Source organism: Carassius auratus, unplaced genomic scaffold, assembly GCF_003368295.1.
Source record: "Carassius auratus strain Wakin unplaced genomic scaffold, ASM336829v1 scaf_tig00035992, whole genome shotgun sequence".
Classification (NCBI taxonomy): Eukaryota; Metazoa; Chordata; class Actinopteri; order Cypriniformes; family Cyprinidae; genus Carassius; species Carassius auratus.
The window spans coordinates 11,373-22,500 of record NW_020526277.1 but is presented as its reverse complement, the minus strand read 5'-3'; the positions used below and the strand labels follow the sequence as shown (position 1 = coordinate 22,500).

Here is an 11,128-nt window from a genome sequence, read left to right as displayed (position 1 = left end):
TCACACCTGTTAGCACTCTCACTCACACACACACACACACACACACCTGGTCACAAACTCTTCACACCTGTTAGCACTCTCACTCACACACACACACACGCTTCCCTCTCACACACATGTACGAACCACATGAATCCAAAGCTTCCTCTTCTGGTTTGTTGCAGTTACACCGCAGCAGAGCCTGAAATAAACTGCAGAGCGGGAGCAGGAGAGCTATGATAGTGGAGAGTTTTCAGATATCTTACCATCCTTCAGCAACACTACACTGCCTTTAGAGCGCTCTTTTCTCATTTAAAACTCCAATGCATCTGATATTGTGCTGTGGTGCTTGATAGTAAAAGAACTGTTGATAGTTCTGCCATTTAATGAACGGATCAGTATCATTATACACCAAGTTGATATATGTCAATTGTAAATGATGTAAATCATGTACATTTTCTGTTGTGATTTTTATCCATCAGTGAACTCTAAACTCTAACTCTAGTGATTTCACAACAAACTTTAGTCTATTAGCAGAATTTACCATGTAGGGTGAAGCAATAGACCAAAATGACGGAAAGCACTTTGAATCATCTGTCAGTGTTTAAAAATAAATCAGTAAATGACGGAAATATTTCTGTTAATGCAACCTTTGCAATAAATGCAGTTTTAAAGTCAGCAGTTTGTGTGGGAGGCTTGCCAAAATGATTTTATTTAGCAGAAAATCTGCTGCATACTCTGCCACCTAATGTCTAAATAAGTAATAACTACATATATATGTCTCCCGATGGCAATCATTTAAACCGCAGAAGTGATACTCCTCAGGAAATGGTGAAATTTTCCAGTAACCCGTCGCCTGAAGAGTTGACAATATTCAGATGCTTATTTTCCAGAAAGGCTTCTCTGTGGCCGTGATGTGCACACACAACCAAAGACAGTTTGACACAACTTGAGCTTACAACACTTTCAGTTCAGTTTCTCCATATAATGACTAAATCAAAATGCTCTAAATATTTGTATTTAATTTTAACCAGAAAGCCTGTATAAAATTGTGATTTAGACTGGAAATGTACATATTTCCTGTATGTAGATATTTCTTTGCAGTCCTTACAGACAGAGCATATAGCTGTACTGTGACATTTATATATTACATAATTCATTATAATGAAAAATAAATTAAAGTGCATTTAAGTGTTAACTATCTTGTTTTTCTCTTCTCTTCTTTACCCAGAAATGAACTGTCTTATCATAAATCTGGACTATATTAACTGTACATGGACTGAGCATGAGCACAATTACACTTTCAGGAGCAGGTGCATATGTTAAAATAGAAAACCTGCATTTTTGGATGAAAGTTTCAGAACTGACAACAGCTTCTGTTTTCTTTCTTAGGTTTACTCACAGAGAAACTCTGGATTGTCCAGAATATCTCAGGATTGATGGTGTTAACGTGGGCTGTGTATTCCCCTACAAAACACCACAACGGTTTAATACATTAGAAACACGGCTGTACAGTGACGATGGAGGTTTGGTGACAGAGCAGGAACATAATCTCAAATCATATGGTATTAGAAATGATTCATATTTATTATGACTTGACATTAATTGACCAGTTGATGAATTAAAACTTTATAAACTGTGTTGCTAATCAGTGAAGCTTTCTCCTCCGATCAACCTGTCTGTGGTGGAGAAAAAAGACACTGAACTGTGGCTATACTGGGATTTTACAAAGAACAACGGCTGTTTTTAGAGTGAAGTTCGTTACAGGACAGACAACAATGTGTGGAAGGTAGGACATTTGTTTTATGAAACTAAACCTAGCCACATTTGAAGCACATGGATGTTGTATAGGTATTAATTTCATATGGCCCTGAATGGCTTAATGATTTATGAGAAACATACTGAAATCACATTAAAATAAATGTACAAAAGTGGTTTTATATACACAGAAATCATATCGAATGCAACTAAAGTGACTACTTTAATGTTTTTGAAATTAAATAATACTTCATTTAATTTTAAAATGAAATTAATTAATTTTGTATTGTGATCTGTAAATAGTATGTTCTTGTTATATGAAACGATGGGGACACTTTTTTGTAAACTAAGACAACAAAAATAACTAATTTATTCAGTAATTCATTTGTCAACAGTCTCCTCTGTGTCTCTCAATATCACCGTATGCTCCATATGATTTTCTGTGTCATCCGCACCACAAGGATGTGCTGTTTTATTTCAAATCAAAGCTAAAAACATGTAGAAACTGTGCAACAACGTTGACAAAAGAATTACTGAATAAAGTCGTTATTTTAGTTTTCTTCACTTACAAAAAGTGTCCCCATCGTTTCATATAACCCAGATTGCACGTCTGATGGCAGATGGAGTATTCTGATGATGACTTTCATACCTTTTCTGGACCTTGACACTGTAATTTACTTGGCAGTCTATGGGACAGTCTCAGTCCTTCCAGTTTTCATCTAAAATATCTTAAATTGTGTTCTGAAGATGAAGAAAGCTTTTACAGGTTTGGAACAACATGGGGGTAAGTGATTAATGACAAAATGTTCAGTTTGGGGTGGATAAACCCTTTAATGAATGACAGGTATACTTCTTTACATTATAATTGGCCTTTCCTGGTGTATATGACCAATATTAAATAATTTAGAAGAATTTTAAGAATTGGAATGTTTTGCAGAATGTGGACTGATTTTATTATACCTTTCTATTGGTCTTCAGAAATCATTATACTATGCTGATTTGCTGCTCAATTAACATTTCTGATTATTTTCAATGTTTAAAACAATTGTGCTGCTTTACATTTTATGGGTAAATTAATACTTTTATTTAACAAGGTTGCATTAAATAAATTTAGGTGACAGTAAAGATATTTATAGGCTACTTATAGATTATTTATATTTCAAATAAATGTTGTTCTTTACCAAATAAAGTTTCACAGCCTTCACAATAATATTAAGCAAAAACAGTTTTCAGTAGGCCTATTGATAATAATAAGAACCATCAGTAATAACTGATCACAAATAATAACTGAAAATAATTAAGCAGCAAATCAGTATATTATTCTGATTTCTGAAGATCATGGGACACTGAAGACTGGAGTAATGATGCTGAAAATTCAACTTTAATCAGAAATAATTAACATTTTAAATTATATTTAAAGGGGGGGTGAAATGCTATTTCATGCATACTGAGTTTTTTATACTGTTAAAGAGTTGGATTCCCATGCTAAACATGGACAAAGTTTCAAAAATTAAGTTGTACGTTTGAAGGAGTATTTTTGTTCCAAAAATACTCCTTCCGGTTTGTCACAAGTTTCGGAAAGTTTTTTTCGAGTATGGGTCTGTGTGACGTTAGATGGAGAGGAATTTCCTTATATGGGTCCTAAGAGCACTTCTCCCGGAAGAGCGCGCGCTCCCGTATAGCAGAGCAGAGAGAGCACAACAGACTTCACTGATCAGAGCGAGAGCGTCGCCAAATGTCACAAAAGAAGTGTGTTTTTGGTTGCCAGGGCAAGACAACCCTGCACAGATTACCAAAAAAAAAAAAAAACATCAAGGGACCAGTGGGCGGAGTTTATTTTTACAGAGCATCGACGGAGTTGTGCAAGTGTTTTTGTTTGTTCCCTGCATTTCGAAGATGCTTGTTTTACAAACAAGGCCCAGTTTGACGCCGGATTTGCATATCGTTTATTTCTTAAGGATAATGCAGTCCCAACGAAAAAGGGTCACGATCGTGTGTTGGAACCTCAGGCGGTGAGTAAAACTCAGAAAGGACCCGGGAGAGATGGGTTACATAAGCAAATATATACAGTTTCAATACATACCACATACAGACGCTGTTGTAGTCGTTGCTGCTGCTGCTCTCGTTAAGTTTCAGCCTCGGGATCTGATTCTGGATCATAAATATACGCTGAATCTGACTGTTAGCCATGGTTGGTTTTGGATGATGTTTTTTTTTTCCTCACGGTAATGTCACAACTTCCAAACACTCTCAACGCAAAAGCCTACTCGCGCTCGTGATTCTTTAGCTCCGCCCACACGTCACGCCTCCAGCGGCTCGTGTTTTTCCGGAAAAAAATCGGCACAGACTATTTTTCTCTTATAAATATAATAAAACTAAAGACTTTTTGGAGATATGAAGGATGCAGTACTACTCTATAGGTACTCAAGATTAACAGGAGATTGAGTGAAAATGAGCATTTCACCCCCCCCCCCTTTAATAGAATTTTTTTTTTTTATTGTAATCAGCCCAATTTCATAATATTAATATTTATTGTAGTGTTGATCAAATAAATTCAGTCTTCTTTCAGAAAACGAATAAATAAAAAGTCTTAATTATTTCAAACATTTGATCGCCAGTGTGTAATGCATGTGAAATAGCAAATTATATTTTAATAGATAATAGGACATATATATTACTTTTCTAATCACTGCAACAAAATTATTCACATTTACAATGCTCTAGACAGAATAAATTTGACAATTATTAGTATTAGTAGTACTTTTTTTAAACAAATTACTTACAGAAGAAGTCCTGAATAGAGCTTTACAAACATTCACTCCTAAATTAAATTGTGATGAATAGCATCGCATTAAGAAATTTGAAAAGGCCAGTAGTAGTTTGTATCCCTGAAAACTTATGTTTGTCTTTTAACATTTTCTTATCGTAAACAGAGTTGACAAGTATTGCTGAATTGTCTCGCCATTCAGCTGCTTACATCTTACCTCAGCTTGCATTCAAGTGGTGCACTGCTCAGCTTCTGTGAACAGTAAATCCTGCCTTCTTCGATTTGATTGGCTAATTCAAACATTTTGACATTGACGAGCGCTTTTGAGCCAGTACACTGAGCCAAAGCACACTAAATTAATTTGAATATTTGACTCAAGTGGGCCATGCAGGCCATTCATCTGGGCCAATGGACGTACATTTTTTATCAATCAATCAATCACCTTTATTTATATAGTGCTTTAAACAAAATACATTGCGCCAAAGCACTGAACAACATTCATTTGGAAAACAGTGTCTCAATAATGCAAAATGATAGTTAAAGGCAGTTCATCATTGAATTCAGTTATGTCATCTCTGTTCAGTTGAAATAGTGTCTGTTTTAATTTGCAATCAAGTCAATGATATCGCTGTAGATGAAGTGACCCCAACTAAGCAAGCCAGAGGCGACAGCGGCAAGGAACCGAAACTCCATCGGTGACAGAATGGAGAAAAAAACCTTGGGAGAAACCAGGCTCAGTTGGGGGGCCAGTTCTCCTCTGACCAGACGAAACCAGTAGTTCAATTCCAGACTGCAGCAAAGTCAGATTGTGCAGAAGAATCATCTGTTTCCTGTGGTCTTGTCCTGGTGCTCCTCTGAGACAAGGTCTTTACAGGGGATCTGTATCTGGGGCTCTAGTTGTCCTGGTCTCCGCTGTCTTTCGGGGCAGTAGATGTCCTTTCTAGGTGCTGATCCACCATCTGGTCTGGATACGTACTGGATCCGGGTGACTGCAGTGACCCTCTGATCTGGACACAGACTGGATCTGGTGGCCACGGTGACCTCGGAACAAGAGAGAAACAGACAAATATTAGCGTAGATGCCATTCTTCTAATGATGTAGAAAGTACGGTGTTATGTGAAGTGTTTCCGGTTCCAGTTTACCTAATTAATGCAGCCTAAAAATCCTTTAACGGATTTGGATATTAAAAGCATATTAGTATGTTATGTGTATGCCAGGTTAAAGAGATGGGTCTTTAATCTAGATTTAAACTGCAAGAGTGTGTCTGCCTCCCGAACAATGTTAGGTAGGTTATTCCAGAGTTTAGGCGCCAAATAGGAAAAGGATCTGCCGCCCGCAGTTGATTTTGATATTCTAGGTATTATCAAATTGCCTGAGTTTTGAGAACGTAGCGGACGTAGAGGAGTATAATGTAAAAGGAGCTCATTCAAATACTGAGGTGCTAAACCATTCAGGGCTTTATAAGTAATAAGCAATATTTTAAAATCTATACGATGTTTGATAGGGAGCCAGTGCAGTGTGGACAGGACCGGGCTAATATGGTCATATTTCCTGGTTCTAGTAAGAACTCTTGCTGCTGCATTTTGGACTAGCTGTAGTTTGTTTACCAAGCGTGCAGAACAACCACCCAATAAAGCATTACAATAGTCTAACCTTGAAGTCATAAATGCATGGATTAACATTTCTGCATTTGACATTGAGAGCATAGGCCGTAATTTAGATATATTTTTGAGATGGAAAAATGCAGTTTTACAAATGCTAGAAACGTGGCTTTCTAAGGAAAGATTGCGATCAAGTAGCACACCTAGGTTCCTAACTGATGACGAAGAATTGACAGAGCAACCATCAAGTCTTAGACAGTGTTCTAGGTTATTACAAGTAGAGTTTTTAGGCCCTATGATTAACACCTCTGTTTTTTCTGAATTTAGCAGTAAGAAATTACTCGTCATCCAATTTTTTATATCGACTATACAATCCATTAGTTTTTCAAATTGGTGTGTTTCACCGGGCTGCGAGGAAATATAGAGCTGCGTATCATCAGCATAACAGTGAAAGCTAACACCATGTTTCCTGATGATATCTCCCAAGGGTAACATATAAAGCGTGAAGAGTAGCGGCCCTAGAACTGAGCCTTGAGGTACTCCATACTGCACTTGTGATCGATATGATACATCTTCATTCACTGCTACGAACTGATGGCGGTCATATAAGTACGATTTAAACCATGCTAATGCACTTCCACTGATGCCAACAAAGTGTTCAAGTCTATGCAAAAGAATGTTGTGGTCAATTGTGTCAAACGCAGCACTAAGATCCAATAAAACTAATAGAGAGATACACCCACGATCAGATGATAAGAGCAGATCATTTGTAACTCTAAGGAGAGCAGTTTCAGTACTATGATACGGTCTAAATCCTGACTGGAAATCCTCACATATACCATTTTTCTCTAAGAAGGAATATAATTGTGAGGATACCACCTTTTCTAGTATCTTGGACAGAAAAGGGAGATTCGAGATTGGTCTATAATTAACTAGTTCTCTGGGGTCAAGTTGTGGCTTTTTTATGAGAGGCTTAATAACAGCCAGTTTGAAGGTTTTGGGGACATATCCTAATGACAATGAGGAATTAATAATAGTCAGAAGAGGACCTATGACTTCTGGAAGCACCTCTTTTAAGAGCTTAGATGGTATAGGGTCTAACATACATGTTGTAAGTTTAGATGATTTAACAAGTTTATACAATTCTTCCTCTCCTATAGTAGAGAATGAGTGGAACTGTTCCTCAGGGGGTCTATAGTGCACTGTCTGATGCGAAACTGTAGCTGACGGCTGAATGGTTGCAATTTTATCTCTAATAGTATCGATTTTAGAAGTAAAGTAGTTCATAAAGTCATTACTGCTGTGGTGTTGGGAAAAGTCAACACTTGTTGAGGCTTTATTTTTCGTTAATTTAGCCACTGTATTGAATAAATACCTGGGGTTATGTTTGTTTTCTTCTAAAAGAGAAGAAAAGTAATCAGATCTAGCAGTTTTTAATGCTTTTCTGTAGGATATGCTACTTTCCCGCCAAGCAATACGAAATACCTCTAGTTTTGTTTTCCTCCAGCTGCGCTCCATTTTTCGGGCTGCTCTCTTTAGGGTGCGAGTATGCTCATTATACCATGGTGTCAAACTGTTTTCCTTAACCTTTCTTAAGCGTAAAGGAGCAACTGTATTTAAAGTGCTAGAAAAGAGAGAGTCCATAGTTTCTGTTACATCATCAAGTTGTTCTGAGGTTTTGGATATGCTAAGGAATTCGGATACATCTGGAAGATAACTTAAAAAGCAGTCTTTTGTGGTAGAAGTGATGGTTCTTCGATACTTGTAACAAGAAGTAGAATTTACAATTTTGGCTATATGAAGTTTACACAGAACTAAATAATGATCTGAGATATCATCACTTGGCTGAATAATTTCAACACTATCAACATCAATTCCATGTGACAGTATTAAATCTAGAGTATGATTTCGACAATGAGTAGGTCCTGAAACGTGTTGTCTAACACCAATAGAGTTCAGAATGTCTATAAATGCTGATCCCAATACATCTTTTTCATTATCGACATGGATATTAAAATCACCAACTATTAAGACTTTATCTGCAGCCAGAACTAACTCGGATGTAAAATCACCAAACTCTTTAATAAAGTCCGTATGGTGCCCTGGTGGCCTGTATACAGTAGCCAGTACAAACATAACAGGGGATTTATCATTAACATTGGTTTCTCTGGATAATGTTATATGAAGCACCATTACTTCAAACGAGTTATACTTGAAGCCTGCCCTCTGAGAAATCCTGAAAACGTTGTTATAAATTGAAGCAACACCTCCCCCTTTGCCTTTTAGACGCGGCTCGTGTTTATAACAATAATCTTGGGGGGTGGACTCATTTAAAATAATGTAATCATCAGGTTTTAGCCAGGTTTCTGTCAAGCTGAGCACATCTATATTATGATCAGTTATCATATTATTTACAAAAAGTGTTTTCGTAGAAATGGATCTGATATTCAATAAGCCAATCTTTATCATTTGTTTATCCATATTGCATTTGTTTTTTATTTGTTGAACCTCAATTAAATTGTTAACCTTAACTTGGTTTGGACGTTTTTTGTATTTTCTAGTTCGTGGAACAGACACAGTCTCTATAGTGTGATATCTAGGTGAAAGAGTCTCTATGTGAGAATTAACTGACCTCTGTGACGGGAGGCAGCTAGCAGACGGTCGGTTTAGCCAGTCTGTCTGCTTCCTGACCTGGGCCCCAGTTAGTCAAGTATAAACACTAAGACTATTTGCCATATTTCTAGACAGAAGAGTGGCGCCACCCCAGGAGGGATGAAGACCATCTCTTTTAAACAGGTCAGGTCTGCCCCAAAAGCTCGTCCAATTGTCTATATAACCTATGTTATTCTGTGGGCACCACTTAGACATCCAGCCATTGAGTGATGACAATCTGCTATGCATCTCGTCACCACGGTAAGCAGGGAGGGGACCAGAGCATATTACAGTGTCTGACATCGTGCTTGCAAGTTCACACACCTCTTTAAAGTTATTTTTAGTGATCTCCGACTGGCGAAGTCGAACATCATTAGCGCCGGCATGAATAACAATCTTACTGTATTTACGTTTAGCATTAGCCAGCACTTTTAAATTTGCCAAGATGTCAGGCGCTCTGGCTCCCGGTAAACATTTGACTATGGTGGCTGGTGTCTCTATATTCACGTTCCGTACAATAGAGTCGCCAATAACTAGAGCACTTTCATCAGGTTTCTCAGTGGGTGCATCACTGAGTGGGGAGAACCTGTTTAATGTTTTGATCGGAACAGAAGAGCGGTGTTTTGACCCACGACTACGCTGCCTCACCGTCACCCAGTTGCCCTGCTGCAGGGGCTCTGCTGGAACCGGACAATGTACAGGAATCCCTGAGCTAGACGCATCCAAAGCCATATCTAGAGCCCTAACATTCTTACTGTCCTCAATTAAAGTTTGGATGCGTGTCTCTAATTCTGAAATCTTCTCTGTCAGCCTAACTGTTTCCCTGCATTTATCACATGTGAATCCCTCATCAGCGACAGAGATAGATAAACTATACATGTGGCAAGAGGTGCAAATAACAATTGTAGGAGAAGCCATTACTCACCGTGCTTGATGAAATATTCTTACTGCGGTTGTTTGATGAACTTGTGGAAAACTGCAGCGTGAGAGAGGAGAGGAGAGGAGAAAAGAAAACGCTAATGACAGGCTAACGAGTGCTAACGCTTTGCAGGTGTGCTGCAGTCACGGAAGAGTGAACGATCAAAGTTAATCTGATAAGATTGATCGGTAATATCAGAAATATGGTGTGAATTAAGTTATATTTTACAATTAAAAAAACAAACAAACAGACAGTGATAGCAAGAAAGATTATAGAGAAAAAATATAAAATAAAAACAGCTACATGGAGCTTTATAATTTATTTTATATATATATATATGTATTTACGCAACGGGCCAGCCCACATTGGTCAAAACTCCACTGGGAAAAATCCTGGTGCTCCAGATGGCCAGTCCGTCACTGATTGTGTGAATTATTCAATGACTCAGTCATGAGAACATGCCACTTGTTTCTCTCCTGTAGTGATCATTGTTGTAAAAGACAGTCACTAGTCTCCACCTATCGGCTTAATGATGTTACATGTGGAATAATACATTCAGTACAAAGTCCACAAATAATAATAATAGTCATTAGCATTTTTAAAAATGAACTTGTTACTATGCCATATGTTATATCTTGTTGGGTCTGTTTATTAAATGTTAAAGTGATTTGCTGAGATAACATAAAGTCCCAGTGCTTGACGACTAGACTAATGAATTTCAAAGACCATGTTGTTCAAATTGTTCTTGTAATGCATTCTCAACCTGTGGTCGTCTGACAACCAAATTCAAAACGGCAAAGTTTACATCTCTCTTCCCTAGAACACCACTCCAGGCCCCAGGACCTCCTTCAGTTTGCCTTTTCCCTCCAAAAAACGCTAGGAGTTCAAGGTCAGGGCTCGTATAGGGTTATTATGTGGAGAGTCCAAGTTCTGGAGTGACTGGAGTGAGCCTGTCTACTGGGGATCTTAAAAGACCAACGACACCTCAGGTAACTTATGTCCGTATTACACACACACACACACACACACAAACACACACACACACACACTATCATTCTCATTCTCACACTTTCTCATAAAAAGCACTTGCTAATAAAAAGCTTTCCTTAATAGGTTTGTCCATTCTTCCAATTGATTCAAGTTCACAGTCACCCTGACTAGTACCATTTAAATTTTCAAGTAATTTTACTGTATAGTTTTGGAGAAAATTAATGACAAAATCACTCTAAAAAACAAAGTGCATTCTAGCATTTGCACCATTACCCATTTTCAAACACTCATAATTTCTTTTCTTTATAGGTTTGCTCATTCTTTCAATTGATTCCTGTCCACAGTCACCCTTACTATTACTGTAATCATTTTCACATATTTTTACTGTACAGTTTCACAGAAAATCAAAGGCAAATTCACCCCAAGCATCTAAATGCATAATCACTTTTGCATCATGTCCCA

The 11,128-nt window shown here is 37.6% G+C and overlaps 1 pseudogene; it reads left to right on the top strand.

Annotated features, from left to right (window-relative positions):
* The window catches only part of LOC113082395 (cytokine receptor common subunit gamma-like), a 19,609-nt pseudogene extending 8,776 nt beyond the window's left edge, over positions 1–10,833 (top strand).
* Positions 10,834–11,128: the final 295 nt, after the last annotated feature.